The sequence below is a fragment of the Rhipicephalus sanguineus genome, chromosome 6, assembly GCF_013339695.2.
Source record: "Rhipicephalus sanguineus isolate Rsan-2018 chromosome 6, BIME_Rsan_1.4, whole genome shotgun sequence".
Classification (NCBI taxonomy): domain Eukaryota; kingdom Metazoa; phylum Arthropoda; class Arachnida; order Ixodida; family Ixodidae; genus Rhipicephalus; species Rhipicephalus sanguineus.
This window is the reverse complement of record NC_051181.1, coordinates 24,921,355-24,944,487: the sequence shown is the minus strand read 5'-3', so window position 1 is coordinate 24,944,487 and position 23,133 is coordinate 24,921,355. Positions and strand designations below refer to the sequence as shown.

General features: G+C 47.4%; 1 pseudogene; it reads left to right on the top strand.

Annotated features, from left to right (window-relative positions):
- LOC119397133 (solute carrier family 41 member 1-like) overlaps positions 1–23,133 on the top strand; it is a 36,605-nt pseudogene that overhangs the window by 3,081 nt on the left and 10,391 nt on the right.

Below are 23,133 nucleotides of genomic sequence, written 5' to 3'. Positions count from 1 at the left end.
GGCCTGGCAAACGTAGTAAAACTTGTGTTTCGCACGTCGCTATATAATATATATTAATATATATATATATATATATATATATATAGATATATTATATATATATATATATATATAATATATATATATATATATATATGCTAGAGGCCCGTGTACTTACTTCATGGTGCACGTTAAAGAACCACAGGTGGTCTAAATATTCAGACCCTCTCCTACGGCTCTGTCATAGCCGGAATCACTTCGGAACGTTAAGCGCCATTAACCAACCCACACACCATATTTAAACTGCTCTTAACTATCAAAACTTTATCCCCTATCAATTCTGGCTATTTTGGGGGCCACATTTTTAATAGAGAAGTTTTAGCGTTTGGCTACTTTGGGATACATTTAATGTTGTTTGGCGCAGGACTATGTTGGAAACCCTGGGTATATGCGAAATGCATATACAGACGCAGAGCATTTGTTTGAATAACAGCTATAGCTGGTCGGGGTGCTCCCTCCTCCGTCACGTGATATTCAGGGTGCCTAGTTTAAACTTTAGTAACCCAGCATTAACACGGGCAGAACACCACCAATATTACTTTGTCAGCTGTGCTGATGCCGTTTAAGGCTCCGGTAAGGCGAGAGCGAAACAAGCAAAATTACTGCCAACAAATCAATCTTATGTGCGGCACAATTATATCTTGATATTGCTTTGCGTGTAATGAGCCATAATAAACTACCTGAGACAAAGCGGCGCTTGTATGCATTTTCTAATCTTTAACAGAGCGGGTGCCAACAAACGAAGAAACAACTATTCAACTTCTTGTGATGATGTGTCTGCGTGAACGTAACGCTGGTATTTTAATCTCGTGTGCTGTACATTTTGTGGCCGGCAATCCCCGCTGCAAAACAAAGCATGTGCGCGCTTCTTTCAGATCCACACAGCCAGCATCAAACATGGCGAAGAAAACACGGCGAAGTCAGTATTTATCTGTTGACGCTGCCAAATAATTTATTTCGCGGAACCGCAGCGCCATGGCTTCATTCTCCATGTTAACATATGTTTCGTATATTTTTTGCAGGTTAACCTTGACCGGCTGAATACGGTCAAGAGCCAACTCCGACAAGCAGCTGCCACAGGCTCTCTTGCAGGTGCGTTTCACACAGATTGGTCTCAATTGTGTCTCTTTCGTTAGGGACTGCACGAGCATAACACATCGCGCGTACGCTAACACGTCAACTCAACGTAACGCAAATGCGAGAGGATTTAAATGTTTTCAGCACAGTATAAATCACATGACTTAGCGTCTATATATAGCGTTGCACTGCTAAGAACGATGTCGCTGGTTCGATTCCTGCCACGGCGGTTGGCAATTAGGTGCAGACGCGCTCTTTTGCATAGATGTGCAAAAGGGCGCACCCGCACGCTACGCCCACTAAAAGACATGCTCGTTATCTTGCTGTGGTATCGACATGCTAAAATTTCAAAACGTTATTTTTCCTCATTCCGCGTATGTGCGTCAGTTCTGGGGTGCTATCACCCCTGTAAAGTCGTTTGCGCCTCATTGCACATGCGCGTCTCGCGCATTAGCCGTCCTTATTTAGGTTTAACAGCAGCCGAAGGAGAGCAGGCGCTGTGATCGCGCAGTGGCGTCTCCCTTTCGTCGAGGATAGACTGGCGTACAGAGAACAGCATCGAGTCTCCTTGTGGTTTTGACGGCCTGCGCAGACGGACATCACCCGCGGTGGGTCCATGGGGACGATACCGCGGCTCGCTTCCCGTGGACCCCCATGGTGAGTCGAACGTCGGCGACGCCGCGTTCGCAGTACATTGTATATGCGTTACGTTGCTTGTGTCTGTCATGTTTTTCTGTGTATTGTATTGACGTTATGTAAGCGTGTTACTATACTCGGACACAACTAAAAAAGCGGCTTTCCGCTGTCAGAGGACCCCCTCCAGCCAATGGTGTCGCGGCCTCTTTGTGACACGCTTTGTGACTCCTCTAGTGAGCGTCGCGCGAAGGCGGTCTATCGCGGAGTGACGATGGCACGGCAACGCCATTGGCTGGAGGGGACCTTTGACGGTTGAAAAGCCACTCTTACAGCGAAGCTGTTATGAGATCATTTCAATGGCCGTTTTTGGCGCCATAGTGTCCGCCGCCGCCACCGCCGGTGTCCGTAACCGTTACCACGTGAAATAAGAAAAAAAAACAACGAATAAAATCATATCCAGGACGCAACGGGGTTCGAACCTGGGCCCTCTGCATGGACCCCAGTATTCTACCTCAGAGCCATGCCGGTGCTTCAAACTGCTTTACAAAAAGACCCGATAAGGCTTCATGTCGGCATGGCCCACCCCAATATATGATGTAGCGTGGTAGAAGTGTAAAAATAACCAGGCGTCACACAATGCGAATTGCGCAACGAGTGGGTTGCTGATGCTTTCAACACATTACAAACGCTCTGCCATAATTCTGCATCGTTACCAGCCACAGCATCAACAAAGTGTACATAATGCCGTACAGGTGTTTAGCGGGTACCACGTTCTCCGCATAATGACGAAAAATGGCATAGCGGCTGCTTCCCTACCTCACAAAAATTATGATGATTTATAGCGTAGGGTTTTTCCTCGCAAGTGCACTTGTAATGGTTGCCAAGGGAGCCCTTAAGGCTCCCATGATCCATTTCCCCAGGGTCTCAATGAAGTTATTTCCCCTCTCTCTTCCTCTCTCTTTCTCACGTTAACGTATGTGATATAGCGTGGTGGGAGCGTGAAATAGCGACCGGGCGTCACACAATGCGAATTACGAAACTAGCGGGTCGTTTAAAGCCTCCCACACATTACGAAGGGCTCAGCCATAGTTCTTCATCGTCATCGGCCGTCGCATCAACAAAGGGCACATAATGCCTTACAGGTGTCGAGCTGGTACCTCGCTTATCCGCAGAATGACGAATAATGGCGCAGTAGGTGCTTCCCAACTTCACGAAAATTATGATTTATGGCGTAGTGGGTACCTTGCTAGTGTACTTGTATTAGTAGCCCCAAGAGAGTTCACAAGAGGCTCTAGAAATGCTGCTCTTCCAGTTTTCGCTGTGACTGTGCTGCGCTTTCCGCGCAGACCTGGCGTTTTTTTTTCTTGGGTTGTATCCGAGAATAGTTATGTATTAGATTCGGCTGTCGAGCTCGTCGCGATGCGTGTTTAATAAATTACACGTGGTTATTGCCCGACGGCATGAACTGTTTCCATGTGTTCCATGAGCGCGGCGTCTTTTCAGACCCCAGAACGTTATATCGCATACAAAAGTTGAAAACTTCAAATATTGTTACTTATATAAGAGCTGCATTACCGAAGATGAATTATTTTATAAGGCCGCAAATATTCGATTTTTCAAGTGCGAGACGATACAGACAGTGCGGAACGTACATAGATGTCCGTATTTTGTCTTGTAAGTTTGCTATTAACGCAAATCGCTGAAGCAGTGGCCCCAGGCTGTGCATGTTGCACGAAGCACATTAAACTTAGCGTTGAAACAGAACAAAATGCCGGAGCCAAACAACCGTCACAATACAATGCGCGAAACCTCCACAAGTCGTTCCAACGCAACATTCATAATGCTTAACGGCACTCTCGGACGCCCATGAAACACCAGCAATTTCTTTAGCGTAAGGCGTCTTACTGTTCCATCCCACTGCGTTCTTCAGACCCCTAACAGGATGCTGTTTGACCATAATTATTACAGTCTGGGGCCATATTCTCGGACGATCCCTTCCAGAGGTATACTCTAGCGAGATTTCACGAGAGCAGTGCCGGGTACACACGGCTGTCAACGGCCTGCGTCAATCCGGCACCGTGTCAGCCATGCCGAGTCAATAGGCCTTGACATATCAAATAGTGTACGCAGGTTTAGCGTTTGTTAAGTCCGATACGCTATTTGCGTGGGTACCAGAGAGGATATAGCGTGTATGACGCATGCGCAGTGGCGACAAATGGTGACGCAAATATTTGAGTACCGATTTTGAAACTTCCTATTGTCGCATGCCGACGCATACGGCCATAATCTTGAGAAAGCGAAACGGCGCCCAAAGTGATACCTTGAGGATTCCTCTCTCGGTGTTCACTACATGCTGTTGCACCTTCCAGCAAAGACAACCTTTCCCATTTTCTGCGCTTGCAGTGCCAGTCGACGGTGGTGGCACTGGTGGCGTGCGGGCTGGCGCTGGCGAAAGGCTTAGCGCGCGGCACGGCGGCGCCATCACTCCGCTTTACGCCTGCATGCTGGCGCCTGCGGACTCGCCGCAGCCAACGTGGCCAGCATGGTGCTTGGTGAGTTGAACCACTTCGCTCTCACTCATGTGTCAACACAGCTGCGTTTATATTATCGAATGAGGATGAAAAAGCAAGCAGTGGTAATAGTTAACAATCGGGTTCTTTTTTTTTTAGGAACACACGCCGAGAAAATAAAAAGGACTTGCAAAGCAAAGCGCAAGCGGCGAGCACTCATTGATCGTCGAAAATGCGATCTCGCGGGCTACGCCAGAGACTATTTCAAAATTTAAACATGCATTACCGCGAGCGCAGGCGACTGCTCTAGAATGTGTACAGTCGAGTAAGTCGCGCAATGGGCCTCTTTGATTTTTAGGAGTTCCGGACAGCCATAGGAGAGCAGGGTTTGCTGTCGGGTGGCTTGAAAAGGAGCCAGAACTGAAGTTAAAGTAGCCAAAGTAGCCATGTCATTTCATTTTATCGCCCATATTAGTCAAATAAAACAAAAGCGGTCTTATGAGTAGTTTTATTATTTAATAATTAATGGTGTTTGAAAAATACGGCAATAGAAATAAGAGGGCAGTTCTCCCCTGTTGCTTTGTTTTCAACCCACAGATAAGATGCAAATAAATTAATAAATTACAATAAATGAATGCGTTTATGTACATAGTTTATGTAGAATAGATAGTGTTCAGTACGAACATTGAACGTTGGAGTACTCTTTTTTTTCTTGAAGCCACAGATCTAAATTGATTGGTAAGCTTACATAATCAATACCAATAGAGTTCTCATACAATACCCTAGAGAGGAAACTGGCGCTGCGATCGTTCAACCACCATGAGAATGATGGGAGTACAGCTTCGGATTGGATAGCGTTCGCCAGCGAACTGTCTACAGATCTTTTTCTACAGTTTCAGTTTCGTTCTTCGCGAGGCGTGGGTAGTGGGGTGCGTTCCAAAGCATTCAAGCAGCGTCTTTGTTGTTCAAAGCACTGATCTCCACTAGGAGGAGCTGGATGGCGCATCGTGCCGCGGGCGTGAAGCCACCGAAAGCCGCCGTTTTTGTCCCGGAAAAGAGCTTTTCCCCTCTTCTTTTTTTAAGAAATACCTGCCTGTACGCAGTAAACTGTATGAAATCGACCGGAAAAGTCGTCAGGGAAGACATTTCACGCGTAAGTACCTCAAAGCTGCATTACTTTTTTTACGCGTTTTGTACGTTGCGCACTCCGCCGTATTCGGACGGTGTCGGCACGGCGTCTGTCATCTTTCGTGTAGCGTTCGTCGGCGTCTAAAGTGAGGCGTAATCGCAGAGTTTGAAAAAATAAAAAATAAAAACGATCATAACAACAGCTGGCACCCGAGAATATTTGAATTGCGCGACTGAGACGCACAGAAGACGCCGGCTTCCGGGACAAACAGGGCACTTCCGGTGGCTTCACAAGCGCCCGCCTCGCAGAGCGGGGATGCGCCGTCCAGCCTTTTTAATGGAGGTCAGTGGTTCAAAGAGGCTGAAGACCGCTAGATCTCTTGGTTTGCTGCGACGCTGCGGCTTTACAGGTTGTATTTGACAGTTTTAGCAAAGCGTCGTGCACTCACCGCTGCGCACAGATGTAGCGTCCCATGTCAGTGCAGCAAACTGCATCGAGTTCACGTTTCGTGATAAGCGCTACTTGTCAAAGCTGTTTCAAATCGACTGTAAAACGACGGCGAAGCTAAGTAGACGCACCGTCGCGCTCCTCTGACTCGACTTCACAACAAAACGAGAGATGCGTTGGAGGCAGACCACTTGAACAGACGCACCTGGCATCGCAGCAAACGATACGTTAAGTGTTTCTCACTCAATACAGTGCTGTTATTTCCATAAATAGATAATGCGTACTTTCGAGGGGAAAACAAGCGTGTTTCTTTTCAAGTGTTGTACAAAATAATTCATTATTTGGTGATGCCAAATCGGAACACAGTTGCAGAGTAATGCATACCCTGGTGGTTGAATTTGTTCAGGCTTCAGTTCCATCTCACGGTCACACAAACTTTTTGCAATAAGTTTTACATACAAAAGAATTAAGCAAGTTTTAATTAAAATTAACTTCATATCACTTTGTTTTACAGTCAACAGACAAGCGTTGCGAATCTCAAGAACCTAATCCATCCGAAGCAAATCCGAAGCCTGTACTTCCCATCATTCCCATGGTGGTTGAAGCGCGTCTCAAGGAGCTCGCGTAGACACTAGCGCCAGATTCCCCTCTAGGTATTATAAGAAACTCTATGTCAATACCTGTCCAGCTCCAGATAGTGAAATCTGGTTAAGATGAACAGCCCAGCCTCATTTTGTCGCGGATCTCTGTTTCTGTCAAGTGCACACGAGAACATTCGCTGCGCCTCAGCGCAGATGGCGGGAAGCGTGCCCGTTAAGCGTTTGCCAACATGCACGCAGCATCGTCACTGCGTACTTCCAGGCTCGTTACGTTGGAGTGCCTCGATGCGCGCCAGTCTGCTGGTGGGGGGAGGATGCGAGCGCGCATCGGCTGACACGACAGAGCAGCTTGGAAACAATGTAGTGTATGTGCTAATATCAAAAATGGCTACTTATTGCGCCAAAGCATAAGTTGAAATTAGCCAGAAAGTAACGATAGTCAACCTGAAATTTTCGTCGCCATACTTGGTCGTAAGGTAGCCAATTTAGCGCATGGTAGCCACCAAAGGTAACCCTGTAGAACAGCTATAGTTCTGGTCATGGTCCCAAGTGTCGAGATAACGAGACGACCCGAATTTGCTGGAAACTTGCAAAATCGCAAGCTGTAACTTCCAACGTAAAAAAACACTGCTCAAGCATTGCGCATATATTCGGCCCTTTATGGATTGCCCCTTCGTAAATATGGGGCTAGGTTCGCCGAACAGATGAAATGATATCCCGGAGCGATCGCACATGAGGATACGATCACGAAACTTTGGCAAAATATCGCGCGTATTGGCCCATAACCTGCGCTACGTAAAGTTGCCATCCTCGAACGAAGCTGCCGGCGCCCTGAGAACGACGCAAGGTGCGCCGCTAACGTACTGCTCACTTCTATCGCTGGTGCTCAGTGATCCGTCACCTTTGAAACACCCAAGTCAGTCAGGATGGATGGTGTCAGCAGCGGTTGTTCAACATAGTAATATTTTCAATTTTTGCCCGCCGCGTGCGTCGCCGTAGCTGCCGGGGGAAGGCACAGACACGTGTGGCGCCTAGACGGCTTCATGGCTGAACATTGCAGTCCGCGTGCAATCGTACGCATTCAAACTCTCTTAATCTTTCTATCGCATTCTGATATCTCACCTAATGGTTTATTAAGGCGAAAACCTTTAGGGCCTCATCCACAGGCCGGCAAACTCACTCATGAGTCGGCTTACTCAGACTCTGGTCGAGCCGTGAGTCTGAGCCTGAGTTAGCCCAGCCGAGCAATATTCTGGCGAGCTTGAGTCCGAGAGTCCAGATGAGAAAATTTCCATTGAGTCTGACTCCGAGTGAGTCCGGTTGAGGAAACTTTTGGTGCGTGTGAGTTCTAGTGAGCGCTAAGCACAATATATATTTCTTGAGTGAGCCTAAGCGAGCTCTACTTCTTTACCGACCTATGGCCTAGTCAGACGCTGGCCTTGAAAAAACGCGGTGTGCGACACGAACACTCACGTCACCTCTCAAGCTCCCATGATGATCGTGATGGCGGTCTTCACCTGAGGGGCCCTGTGACGTTTCCGGGCGGCGGCGTGAATGAATAATAGCGCGCAAAGGGCAAGGACATCGAGGCCACACAAACATGTGCTAGCGTGCAAATACTTTTAGTGCGCGAAGTATGTATAGCATACACACAAAAAAACAATAGTGAAACATACAACCACGCGCTAGTGTTGGCCGCTCAATCACAACAGCTTGTTCATATAACCATATACATTAAGGAAGGTTGTCAGTTTTCCAGGAAGGAATGCCGTGGTTACGTATGTGTCATCCAGTTTATCTGTATTCATTGCTTCAACTAATAAAAAATGTTGTGATATCGTTAGAGTTGGTCGGAATTTTTTTTTACCGTTATCTTATCATTCGTATCTCCAAGTATGGTGGGCTTTATTGTAAGTCTCACGGCAAAATTGCTGTTTTCAAAAATCTCTCACTTTCGACTAGGATCTGCCTTTGTGCGCATCAGTTTTTATTGCGATAGATATTATATGGACACTCTCTGCACGTTTTGTCGTTATCGTGCCGTTCTCTCTCTCTCTCTCTCTCTCTCTCTCTCTCTCTCTATATATATATATAATATATATATATATATATATATATATATATATATATATATATATATATAATATATATATATTATATATATATATATATATATATATATATATATATATTAAGAGGCGACAGCGGATTACAACCTTTACACCACTCGTCCTCGAACGCATGCAGCGTACTACCGACGAGCTATTTATAAAGACCATTTACCGTTAGTGGCACGCAGAGATGGGCGGGGAGGTTTGTTCGTGTTCTGGTTTCATGGAAAAGTGTTCGTTGACGCCATAGACCGCACCGAAGGTCAATTCGCTCGCGTGTAAATACCGCTTTTGCTAAACGAGTGAGCAAGCAGTTCCTTTCTTCCTGTGACATTCCATTTTGTTGCTGCCGCATTCATTGCTTCGTCCTTGCGGCGAGGCTTTGACTTTTTTTTCTTAGCGTTTTGTATCGAGTAAGCTTCTGTCATGAAATTGCATTAAATTATTTACGTCAAATCTCATCTGATGCATCTGGTGTATGGTTGGTGAGGGCCCATCGCCAGGAAGCAGTTTCCGTTGGAAACATGCGCGCTGCTTTTGTGCCCCGTAATCTCCATTCCAGAGAGGGAAGTTACTCAACCACTATATATCTTTGGGTCGCGTGTGGCATTTCATTTTGTCTCACCACGAGCTGCGTCGACGTAGATGTCGCCAAAATAGGAGATGTCCGTAATAAACAACGTCTCTTCCAAAAGTATCACTTCAAGTAACAGCGTCGGGAGCCAAACGACCATCGCCAAATCATAGCATCATAAGAGTTCTTTTTTTTTGTCTCTCTCTCTCTCTCTGTCTCAGGAGTAAGCTGTATTTACCAGATCTTCGTAAAGCACTTCACGAGTTTTGGACGTAGGGAATGTTGCCCGCTTTGCTGACTGACGTGGCAAGCACCTACACGATAGCGAGACCCTGATGTCGTGCGCCTACAACCTGTGATGCAGGCGCGTTCATGACGACCGTGGTCCTGGTGGCGCGGCGTTGTGGCCTGAACCCGGACAACGTGGCGGCTCCCATCGCGGCCTCGTTGGGAGACCTGACGACACTCACGCTGCTCTCCACCATCAGCTCGAGGCTGCTCGACTGGAAAGGTGAACACCAGGTGATTCGCACGAGCGCAGCCCGCTCTGTGGACTGCCATACCGTGTCGATCAACAGTCGATGTCTGGTCTTCTTGGCTCTGTTAAAACTACCAGTGCAGCACAGTAACAGATACGCACACAAGAGCGCTGCACTGTGTGTCTTTGTACGCGCTATTTTTCGCTCTCTTAGTTAAAGCACCAATCAATAAAACACCGTTGTTCAGTAAAGAGCATGAAGCACTCGCTTGCGCAATCTTAAAGATCATAACGCTGCTAACATCACGGTGCATCTGCGCATATATTGGAGTGTGTCCTCATCTGGACCCATGCGCGAGGCAGAGGATCTTCTGCTAGGACTCAGAAAAGCGGGACAGCTGATGCGGCGGGACAGAAGTTAGCCTAAATAAGTACAGAACATTTCCTTGCGGGCTAGTGCAATGCTAAAGCGATTACTCAATACAGTTCTCCCACTTTGACATTGTCTGCTGACAGGAGCTCAGAGGTAGTTGCAATTATTTATGAATCAGTGCTATAATGTCTGCGCACAACTCGATGTGACAGCGAGTCCTGCAGCATTTTAGACGGGGCGACTGCTAATTGCGATAAGGATTGTATATTCTCACTGAACGCGTTTCATGAGGTGCGAAAGTTAGGAAACTTCAAAATGAAGTTAAACGATACCAATGCAAAAAACAAAAAAATAGCGCTGCTTGCACAAAGTCGCGCAAGGCTGAGCCACAGCAGAGCTGGTAGAGAAGAAGCAGAAGAGGAAGAAGATGGAGAACATAACGAAGAAAGCGCGTGCCGGTTCATGAAGATGATAGTTTTTCTACGCGGTAAACTATATACTTGCTATACTGTACTATACGTGGCTATGCTTTCTCTCTCCTTTTTTCTGTATGTTCCTTTACATCTGGGTCATTCCATGCCAAATCAGCCAGCGTTTTTCCGACCATCACAAATATGGCTGAAAATTTCCACGTTTTTCTTGAAGTTCGAAACTCGTTCTGCCGTTTATTTCTGTTGCGAAAAATTTTCCCGCCTATTTGTGAGAGAGTGTAGTTTTGCGCCGACTGAGCTAAAGGGCATCAAACAACATTTTTTTCAAGGGACGTTTATGGGATGCCCTCGATAAAATGGTATTTCCGGCGAGCTAATGAAGTGATGTAAGTGTAAAAATAATGACTTATTTATGTATATCGATTCTTGGAGAGCTTTTTGCACGAGCAAATTGAATAAAGTTGCAAAGCTTTGATACTTTTTTTACAGGGAACAAGGCATATTCCAAGGGTAGAAATGAATTATGTACTGGTGGCGTGTTCGACATACTATAAAAGAAAAATAATTTAGTCGCTCAAGGTGTAGCAGATCGCCTGAAAAAAAGTTTGCGAATATCACTTTTTTTTTTAGATAAGCTCTGTATTCAGCATCGAAAAACTTGCCTCGGTGGTCGGACTAAAAATATGCACTATACTTCATTTGAAAGCTCTATGTATTAGCTGAACATTGGCAAAGTTACAAAAGGGTATTATTTTTTTAACTTGAGAAATATGTTTTTGAAACTTTGTATCTCCACCAGCTTTTCGCCGACGTAACTCTAGCGGCATGAAGGACTCACAACGGCAATCTTCAGTCCATGCCCACTGACCTGGGATGCATACGTCAATCATGGTGCTGTCTATAAAGCAATGGAAAAGGAAATGCGGTTGCTTTATAGACAGTACCATGTTTGACGTCTGCATCCCAGGTCAGTGGGCATGGACTGAAGATTGCCGTTGTGAGTCCTTCATGCCGCTAGAGTTACGTCGGCGAAAAGCTGGTGGAGATACAAAGTTTCAAAAACATATTTCTCAAGTTAAAAAAATAATACCCTTTTGTAACTTTGCCAATGTTCAGCTAATACAGACAGCTTTCAAATGAAGTATAGTGCATATTTTTAGTCCGACCACCGAGGCAAGTTTTTCGATGCTGAATACAGAGCTTATCTAAAAAAAAAGTGATATTCGCAAACTTTTTTTCAGGCGATCTGCTACACCTTGAGCGACTACATTATTTTTCTTTTGTAGTATGTCGAACAGGCCACCAGTACATAATTCATTTCTACCCTTCGAGTATGCCTTGTTCCTGTAAAAAAATATCAAACTTTGCAACTTTATTCAATTTTGCTCGTGTGAAAAGCTCTCCAAGAATCAATATACATAAATAAGTCACTACTTTTACATTTACATCGCTTCATTACCTTGCCGGAAATGCCATTTTATCGAGTGCATCCCATAAACGTCCCTCGAAAAAAATTGTTGTTTGATGTCCTTTAGGTCAGTCGGCGCAAAAGTACACTATCTCACAAATAGGCGGGAAAATTTTTCGCAACAGAAATAAACGAGCATAACGAGTTTCGAACTTCAAGAAAAACGTGGAAATTTTTTCAGCCATATTTGTGATGGTCGGAAAAACGCTGGTTGATTTGGCATGGAATGACCTATCTCTTTCCTTTCTTCTTTTTTTCTTTCTTCCTGCTTCTTTTTTTCTCCATCTTTCGCTCTGTGTAGTCGGTCTCTCGCCTGCTATCTTTGTTCCTGTTTATCTCTTGCTTTCTAACTCTTTTCTCTGTTTCTATTTATTCTCTTTCCCACCACCTTGCTGCACTGTACTATACAAAGCTATGCTCTGCTCTGCCAGCGTGCCTGGATAGCATAGTGGTTAGAAAGCTCGCATTCGCATCGTGGGTACGCGAGCTCGAATCTCATCGGTAAAAGAAAAAAAATTATTCACCAAGAATTCCTTTTCTTCCATTTCTTGCTTTCTGTCTCTGTCTGTACTCTTTCTTTCGCCCATCAAGTTACTGCATACTTCGCCGGAAAAATCAGCGCACGTCTTTTGGTGGCGAAGCAGAAGAAGATGACGCGTGCCGGTTCATGATGATGGTAATTTCCTATCCACGACACACGGCCAACAGCTCGACCTCAACAGCTCTGCTGTAAACCGCAATCGCAGTCGCCACTGCGCTCTATGTCTTGGTTCATGTTTTCACACTGCTCACACTGAAACGCGTGACCGCTTCGCGTCACTCTCACCAAAAGGGGTCTCGTAATGCAGAATATCAAGTAGAGGTACGCGTAATCAGATGCTTCATGTATGCTGCGCGTCTTCCTGGATTACTTGCATCTTGCGTATGAAAGGCATAGCTGAAGCAGCCGTTTTACAAGGCCTATTTCGTGCATTCTTACATAAACAAAACATGAGGAAAGGCGAATCGTTCGTAAGTGTCTCGCCCATATTTCACGTGTCTAAAAACAGCTTTTGAGTGGCACCATTGCAGCTTCAATGTTTTCCTATTTATTTCTCATTTTCGTTTTAGTAAGAGACGATATGGAACCGCTGTAAAATCATTGTTGTCTGTAACTTGATTGTTATTCATGAACCTGGATCAAATGTCCTCGCAGCAGGGTACGCACTTGGGCTGGTTCGTTCACGATTACCAGTAGAAAAAAAAACAGCGCTAAAATGACTGCGAAGAAAAGGAACAGACCACGGCTAGGGTGGCCAGAATGGAGAGGTGTGAAAAGCGAGCCGTGTTTCCTTGCCCAGAGATGTCGCCTTGCGCGATCCCTCCGCTAGGACGAGATATAGCGCCACAGTCGGAGGCGCTGCCTGCTAGCGTGAGGTAGAGTTACTGTATATGCTACCTTTAGGTAGCAGAGTTGCGCATAGGTCTGACTAGCAACCACAGCTGTGCGGTGAAATCGCACTACGTTTGTGCAGGCGACATGCCTACCGTGTCGCCGATCGACATGTATGGTGTCTCGAAGACCGGTGACGAACTTAACTGTCGACGTCTGGTGCCAATGCGATTTGCTGCAGCGACGGCGTAGAGAACTACAAAAATTGGCCCGCACGTCAGCTTCTACGCATTGCATGGTTGCTAGCGGCGTTTGGAAGACAGATGCGCAACTCTGCTACCTAATGGTAGCATATACAGTAACTCTAGCGTGAGGGAGACGGCAGTGTGTACGCCACCTGCGACGCAGGCTGGTCAGCTTCGTTGGCGTTACATTAAGAGTTCCTTGCGTTAGTGTGCCTTGAGAGGAACGGCGTCTACAAAAAAGAAGAAAACTCAGCGACCCTGTTTTTTTGCCGGGATTCAATTCGGGCTACACAACATGCGCGGTAACGGTGTCACTTTTCCGTGCACCGCATGCAGACAGACTTGCAGTTTGGTAACAGGCCATCTCAAAGGCTGACAGGGCTCTACAGCGGGAATTCAGCCGTCTGTGAAAAACAATATGACACAAGGTAAATTTACAGGACCCGTTCAAGTGCTGCAAATGTTTTTGTGTCGGTGTGTGACAAGCACAGGCAAGTACGCGTGTTATTAAACGCTTCGTGGCTATCTTAAGAACAAGAAATTGCTTTTATATCGATGCAGACATCTGAATGTTTTATTTTCTTGTTCGGTTTTATTTTATTTTCCTCTACTGTATAGCAACGCAGCGATGGTCACCTTGTATATTACATTGCGGGCTACGTAGCTACACAGCGCATTCTGCCATCGGGCTGTGCACATCGCAAAAATGCCTGCATCGTGCAGTACAGCTGCAAAGTCAGACAGCCAGAGATGGGATCTTCGAGGGCTGCTGTACTCATCAGTTACTGTAAAACTCGGCACAGATATGTAAAGCAGACTGACACATGTGTTTAGCACACTACTCTTACATTCAAAGATAGTGAGCAGCTTGCTGAAGTCTGTAAGCATGGCTGCGTCGAGCACGTAAATAATTGACAAAATCACTGGTCACATTGCTTGCAACACGATGGTTCATTTTGTTGTTTCCTTTTGAAGGGGCTTAACCAGGCAGAAAGTCAGAACAAATTACAGAAACAAAAGCCATGCATAACTTAAACGAGCACTGAATTGCTGATAAATTGATGCGAATAGGATTGCATTGCAGCCATGAAACTAATAAGTGTTGTCTCAATTTCTATACAACATTGAGCATACTGGCTCCGTGGCGGTGTGAACTGAAGTGTAATGCAAAGGGCAGCTTTTTAGTAAAGGGCATGACAATAATGGACTCGGCAACTCGAACTATCAAGGTATATTTACATCGAAGCCATAGCGCTGATAAGACAGGCACCACAGAGAGAGGACGGGACGAGCGCACGTCCCGTCCTCTTTCTGTGGTCTCTGTCTTATCAGCGCTATGGCTTCGATGAACGTAACAAACCAACTAGCCCAAAAGTCTCTTATCTTGGGTATCAAGGTATAATTTGTAGTACGAGTGATTACAGTCTGTTGAGTCTGTTGTAATGTTGTTAGAAAACACCGCCAAAGATACAACGATCCCGCTGGAAAAAAGCCTTCATTTTTACTCCGTAAATACCTAGATAAATCTTATGAACACGAACATCATTTTGCCTTGACCAAACCTGTAAACAGTAGTGCATACGAAATAACACTTCTTTGAAGAATGGTTGCATTATGGAGGGTTGAATTATGCCAAGCTCATTTGACCTAGTAAATGGCGAACGGTTCGCACTAATGCCCTGATTCTCCATGGACACATTTGCACAGCGCAAAATGAACGATGACAGATGAGAGGACACAACATCAGTGCTGTGCTGTCTCCTCTCGTCTGCCCTCGTTCATATTGCACTGTACAAATATGTCGATGGATAAATCACCAACTAGCGCAAGCTACCGTGCTATCGACTCATTCTACAGTGCGACAAGTGTATTCTTAATTCGTAAAATTGTTGTTTATGTTCACGCTGAAGCTCCTTCAACCGGCGAAACCCTGGCAACGACCGACGCGGATGCATTCCCATAGAGCAACGTTTTATATTGGCTTCTGAAAACGTTAGCACAGAGCAAAGCAAGCTGGCGGCGCCTACGACAACAGCGTCACCGCTGCGGGATCGCGAGTGGCGGCCAGCTTGGAACGGCCGGTTTTTCACACCTACCAATTCTTGCTACTTGACCACGGCGCTGAAAGGACACAGCGCCGTGGTCCGTGTCCTTTCTTTCGCCTCGTCTTTCCAGCGCTGTTTTTAGGGGCGAAGCAGCTTAAAGGAGCACTGACATCAAATTTCAAGATTGAGATGTGCCCATCATTCGATCGCTTGGTATGCATAGGTCTTCTTGGCCAAATTTGAACGGCATCCGTCGCGTGGAAGTTATTTTAATTCGATGTCAAACAGCGTAGGAGAAAAAAACAAAAAATCGGCTGCCCTGCAACATCGACACTAGTGCTACGTGTTCGGTGTGATACATTGCACAAAAATCACCCTGAGTGACGATACGCTAGTAACAATGACGTCGCCGATCTCTGAGTGTGTTTGGAGCCGACTGCCAGCCATGCTTTCACTCTCTTTGCTGTGTCGAAGCGTGCGGCGTGCGTTTGCGGGGCGCACATGCACAATACTACGACTGGCACCCGGCGAGGCCTATTGTTCCGCACCCCTCTCGCTTTGTTGTCGGGCTGCTCTCGAGGTAGTTTTCGTGAGGGGTCACGCGCTTAACAGGTTTAACCCATACCGAGGCACCCACATACTTTCAATCTCTACCGCGCGGTGGGGCCCCGATTTGAAAACCGCGCTTTCTACGTCACCACAGCTTGAGTGCACGTGGTCTTTGACGCTCCCCGCATGGGTCGCTAGTTTCTTGTGGTTTTTAGGCGGGCGTTTTGAAGTGACGCTAAAATGGTCACAATTAACTACGCTACAATTAGTTATACGATACGCTAGAGCATTTACGATTTAACTTAGGGATTACCAGACCCAAAGCTACAAATTACAGTAAAAAAGTCACCAACAAAAATTTTGCTGTCAGGGGTCCTTTAAGACCTCAAAATGTCCATCCGTCCGCCGTAGTATACATTCGAAGCGCAGGTGCAAAACAGCTGTACATAAAGCGTCTACAGAGCAAGCATAGCACGCATATGGTTTAAAAATAGACCGTACTCGGCACGGCGCCGCTCGAAAGCAGCTAGAAAACAAGTGCAATCGATTAACAGGTGACAACATGGGCAAAACCGTCCACAGAGCGCGCGTAGCGTGCGCATGTTCCCAAACTAGACCCGTTCTCGGGCTCGGCGCCGCGCGACCTCGTCTTTGCCAACTTCAGGCTAGATCCGATCGAAGAACCATTGGCTCTACATTTGACGGACCAAAAAGCAGTAATAATAAAGGCAAAACGGAATCCACAACTGAACACGACATACGAGTTATGACCAATAAAACACATTGTACTTAACTGCACACACGCGTTGTCACTTATTTACATGCGCGAGTGGGCAATGTCACGCGAGATTCACGGTTACCGAAATATCCCCTGCTTCGCCCACTCATCATCATTCACTTCGTGGATATGCGTGGATTTTTTCTACTGTTCTCGTTCAGCTGCTCTGCATTTCCTTCTGTGAGAAAAACAAAAAGTTCCGCGAAGGACGGACGACGTCCGCATTCTCTGCAAATGACAAGCCGTATATTTACAAGGGGAAACGAGGCTTCCACTCTTTCGCCGTAGTGTTGCGCCGTAGTGTTGTGATTGTCAGAACCAACTGTTACGTTGCCCCATTTTACGAGGTGGCCGTTACATCGACAGTCCCGTCCGCGAAACCCACACTTCTTTAGCCACTCATCGCATTTTTTCGTAAACAATGCGCGAATCCCTGCGCGATTTCTCCTACACAACGTTACGCAGAAATGAAGCAGATGTCGCGGTCACGCGCGTTTGAGAGACTCGCAATGCATGAAGAACCTGCGCTAACCGTCCTCTTCAACCTCTTACCTTTCAGACTCCCCTTTGATGACTCCAGGCGTGGTGCTGCTGAGCCTTCTCCTGCTGCCCGTCTGGTTCTTCTTGGCCTTCAAACACGAAAACACACGCTCTGTGCTCAAGGTCGGATGGCCACCCATACTCGCAGCCGTAATGGTATCCAGGTGCGCCTTGCCATAGAAGTTTCTTTTTTATTGCCATTGCCATTATATGACACTCTCGGCGCGTTTCTGCCGCCGACGTCGGCGTCGCCGTGATGTTCCGTATAAAGTCCAAATCAATAACATCGCCACGCGCGTCGTATGTTCTATGTGCGAGCAAAAGCATGTGAGCGTAGGCAACGAATGCTTAATTTTATCTAGCGGAGAGGAAATGCGTCGGCTATCTTTCGCCGCGCGAAAGTACCACGGGGGCGGAGGGGCGGCTGCATGGCTTCGCACTTTACTCAGCCGGGGGCGTTCGCTTGTCTTTACAGTAATCAGCAGACTGCTTATACGTTTGTTCCGTCTGGTCGCACCGCTCGGTTTGCGATGAAGAGATGGACAGCACGAAGGTCGCTGCTCTCACTGCAGCGTTTCCTTACGCCGGCGTTTTGTTGGGTTACGCCAGGTGGGGCGCTGCAGGAGTGAGCTACTAGTACTACCTCGCATAAAATGCCAATCTGTTGCTATCGCATTCATTACTTCGCCCTTGAGGAGGGACTGTGACGTTTTTATTCTGTTTTGTCATGTGACACTCAATGTGCTTCGCACTTGACCTTTAGCTGCTATTTCGTAGGTACGTATGTTCCCAGAACATGAAAATTCAGGCCATTGGTAACTAACATACTTCAAAACTTTAGGTGCGGCAATGTTTTTCTGCCTTGGTGTAGAGTTCGTTTGCGAAGACGACATGGGCCCCAATGTCATAGCATTTTTATTAAAAATCTGTATTGTCTAATAAAATGCACCCTGTATGTAAGATATACAAATATATGTATATATGTATAGGTGTATGTAAAAAAAGCGTACTAACGGCGAGGTATACTTCGCCGTTAGTGTGCTGGAGAACGTGCAATGCGGAGAGGGGGGTCGCAGGTTCGAATCACAATAAAATGCGAGAATTAGGTAAGGATGCTGTCACTGGCCTTTCGTTTCATTTTTGTTGCTTCGTCCGCAGCGCATTCACTTAACTTTCGCTTAATTTGCAGCTTCGGCGGCTACATCTTGGACTTTTCTGTGATTCGTTTCGAGGGCATCGCTCTTCACCTCTCCGCTGTAAACGGTAAGTTGGATTCATTCACTGTGCGACTTCCAAAAGAAATCTCTCTCGTAGCTGCCTTCAAGACGCAGTTTAGCAAAGCCCTTGTCGCAGAACATCCACACCGCGTCACCCTCTTACAGCTGAGCTACTTGGCGCGTCAAAGGCTACTATTGGTACTTCGTTTAACGGCGCACTGAAGTAAAACACTAAATTAGTTTGGGACATGGTTTATTTTTTACTCGAAGCTCTGTTGCCGTTCATTTCGGCATCATAAGTGTACTATTAGAACTGGCTCTTTTTTTTTTAATTTTGCGCTCGACTATCAGCACTTCGATGTAAGAGTGAGATCTCGGATTTAAAAGACAGCTTTTTTTCGGATTTTGACCACAATGGCTCAATAAAATTTCCTTGAAACTTGCTATTCTGACAGGCACCATTAGACCACAATGAAATTCATATATATCGAGAACGTATTATGTATGCCCTGGAAGACGTCGTCAAAATATATTGCATCATGGCGAGTTTTTGTAGGAACTCAATGTGGCGTCGACACCGATATGGTTATTTTGCGCATTCGTTTTCTGGACTACCATGCGTCTTCTCACGACAAAACACTGCTTTGATATTGTGGAGGAATGATTTATTCATACGAGATAATATGTTGTTTTTTCTTTAGTGTTCCTTTCATTAAAACGCAGTGGAGGCAAGGTCGCCTAGCCTTCTTAAGCTTCAATTGAAAGTAGTAACTAGGTGCCTCTTTGGGGTCAGGATATCAGTATCGTCTGACACGGCGGCCGCCGCGTTTGTGATCACCGCAATGGTTGAGCTCTGCGGAAAGGCAGTGAGGACCACAGAAACAAAGACCCACAGGGTCTCAGTGGTCCCAGTAATTACTTACCAAGCAGCGCATTAAAACATGGTCGCAGCAGCGAACCCAGCTGTTGTAGCCCTATTAAAGAAACGGCTACGAGAGCACCAAAACACTGGTCGGTCGGTCGGTCGGTCGGTCGGTCGGTCGGTCGGTCGGTCGGTCGGTCGGTCGGTCGGTCGGTCGGTCGGTCGGTCGGTTCAGTTCGGTCGGTCGGTCCGGTCCGGGTCGGTCGGTCGGTCAGTCGGTCCGGTCCGGTCTGGGTCGGTCGGTCGGTCGGTAGAACCGGTCTTTCTTCCGTGTCATGGACAGCCAATTAGACAATTCGATATAAGTAATTTATTGACCGCATCATCATCATCTGCACTTTAGTGAACCAGTAGTGACATGCTTGCAGCCGTGGGCGGTAACCTGGCGGCCATTTACTGCTGCCGACTGTCGACGTTCCTGAGCCGGCGTGTCGAGATGGGAGTGCTGCCGCCCGAGGACGCGTCCCGGTGTGCCAACCCGTTGGTGCTGTTCGCTGGTTCTTCCGAGGTCGGCCGCGTGGCGCGCATCCTGCTGCTGGTGGTCATACCGGGACAGCTCATCTTCCTCACCGCCACCGACCTGCTGCGATACGGCTCGTTCAACGTGACACCGCTGTTTGGATTCCTATACGTACTCGTCGCCCTCGTGCAGGTATGTTGCACCCATCCATGCATTCAACATTTTAACTGGGCGGGTTCTACCTAAAACTCAAAAGGCTGCTCGGAAGACAGCCTTTTTCCCCGCGTACGAGTAGATAATCGTCGTGGCATTTCTCCCCATTCAAACTATGCTTTATTAGGCAGTGTTGCGACCGGCCTTTGCGGGCACCAGGGACTCGGGAGGAAGACACATATTAAAAGGGTCTGAGCTTGTTGGTAAGGCTTCATCGGTTCGAAACAGTGCGTAAAATACGAGGACACAGAAAGAAACAGGCAGTACCAGGCGCCCAACTACCAACAACGCTTTTTATTTGTGCAAACACGAATAAATAGGCTTTTTACTTGAGAGGAGGGGCAGTGATATTGAAAAAAAAAAAAAACGCATGCGCCCTACCCTATACAAAGCATCAAATTAACGGTGCAGATAGCTAATCTCTTTGTTAACGCTATCGAAGGAGAAATGACACCTGTTGACCCGACGTTATGCATGTCGAAGGCTTCGTAGATTTCTCGGGCTCGGGAATCTCGGTAACTGCGAACGATGCGCGTCTGCTGGAAATCGGGGATTGCTGCCGGTCTTCGCTCCAAGATTGCTGCCGTACGTGTACTGGTAGGCGGTCATTCACACAACGGCCCGTCTGACCGATGTACAATCCTCCACAGGACGTCGAGATCTCGTACACCACTCCTGCTTTGCAGGGAACAAAGCGAGTTGCATGTTTCTTCTGGCACGCGGTTTCTCAGAACTTGTCGCATGCATTCGCTTGCAGCGGGAGCTTGCATGGGACACTCGTTTCGGTAGTGTCCACGCTGACCACATCGGTAGCATGAGCCAGCCTGGTTCATGTCTTCCCGATACCCTCTCGGTGCCTGCGGCCTACAAGCGGCACGAGAGGGACCTCCGGCGTTCAGAGGATTTCGTTACCGGTCTGAGGGAGCGGACCGGTTTGGTGGCAGGGGATCGTCGGTCGGGGAAGCTCTGGAAGTCCAGGACCCCTGCCACCGCGGAGTGTTTCGGCCAGTAGGGCCAAGAGAGCTGAGCTCTCTGTCCGGGCCCGCCACGAAAGTTCACGGCTGGGGACAGTGCGACGGCACTGTCCCAGTGTTTGTCTCCCTCCAGGCACAGGCTGGCTCAAAAACAACGTCGGCAGGTGGTGGGGGCGTATAGTGCTGCTCCCAAAAGAGCGTCTCCGCAATCTGCCGAGCGAAGCCTGCAACGGTCAAAAAGGTATGGCCTAAAGCGGGGATGGCAGCGCTGCAGAACGTGCGAAACCTTGACGGTCTCGGGAGCGGTGGGATCAGCCCGACGGAACAGCTCCTGCATTGCCCGAACACATTCCCGCAGACCCTCGTCTGGATGTTGCGTGCGGGCATCCAGCTCACGCCGCATACGGTAGTCATAGTCGACCGGGAGGAAATCTGCTCGGAATGCCGCGACAAACTGGTTCCAGGATTGGAACGGGGGCTGGAGACGTCGCCATTGTTCCGCGGCACCTGTCAGGGCAACGGGCAGAACCTGCTGGAGCAAACGGAGCTCCGAGATGCCGTGAACGGACCTGTAAACGGAGAGGTCGTCGAGAAACGTTCACCGGCGGCTTGCCCGGTGAACGTTGGAACATCCAACTTAGGCAGGGCCGCCGTGGGCTGCGTGCGTGCGAGAGCGTCGCGCACGGGAGCAAAAAAGGCAAAAAAGTCCGCGAGCCAAGCCCGGACGGTCTCGAGAAGAGGCACGGGGGGATCCCGAGACGATGAAGCAGTCCCGCCAGGTGATGGCTGCTGACCACCGGTTTCTGCCGCGCCATCAGCTCCCGCCTCGTCCCCGACTCCAGGCCCGTCCGCATCGGTCCTCGAGGCTGCTCGGCGAGTCGAGCGGGTGTCCATGGAAAACAAATGTACTCACGCAAGACGAGGCTGCAAACAAGATATTGAAACACATCACAACCGCTAACGAGAAAAAGGAAAAAGACTCGCGAAGAAAAAAAAACTAAGCCTGCCACATGAGGACCTCCGTGTCCCTCTCCGAGAACTACCAGCCGGCCACACGTTGGGCGCCAAATGTAGGCTCAAAGCCAAGGGTCGGCTGAAACCCTCAGAAAGTACACCGAGACAGAGCAAGGAAATACACCTTTACTGGGCGGAGTCCCGGGCTCGACTGCCGGCCGCCGTTCCGCCGTAAGCGCAGGAGCGCGTGCGCCCGAGCTACGTATCGTCTTCCTTAAGCCAGAGCGAAGGGCAATCCTAGACCCACAAACCCTAGACATTATTAGGAGTACTTTGCAGCAAACAATATTGGTTGAGCCAGCTTCAACGTCAACGAGGGAGCTGGATATGGTATTGTGAATCAGAATGAAAACGCCTCTCCCGTGCGCGTTTCTGTCCCTCTTGTAGACCGTGTAGCAGGTTGGAAAAATTTCATTGTCATTTATTGCGTCATCTAACCAGGATTGAGATCCAAGTACTACATGTGTCTTTGTCGTATCTAAGAGGATGGCAAATTCAATAATTTTTTAAGGTAAGACAATTTACAACAATGCACACAATATCATCAGTGCTAGCCGACAGCCTTGCAGTTAAGAGAGGCTTTTTTAGCTGCTACGGATTACTTTTATTCACGATGTCGGTTTCGCCATTATAAACAAAAGCTTCTTTTCCGATTTTTAGTTTGTTATAGATAGCCTAAAGTCCTCTCCTTTACTTTTCGCGAACTGAATTAATTTTCGCCCCCTGTCGAACATTGTTGCTATCGTCCTCGCTAATAGCAAAGCTTGTACCTTTAGCCTCGACGCAGCTGACAAAACACGTTGCTTGTCTTAAACGAAAGAAACCTAACTACATAATAGGTCTATTTGTTTTTTGTTGTTGTGAAGTGCCCCAGCCTGTGAGCCCTCTAAACCGCATCAGCAGAAATAGTGACTTTTAATTTTTCCTCGCAA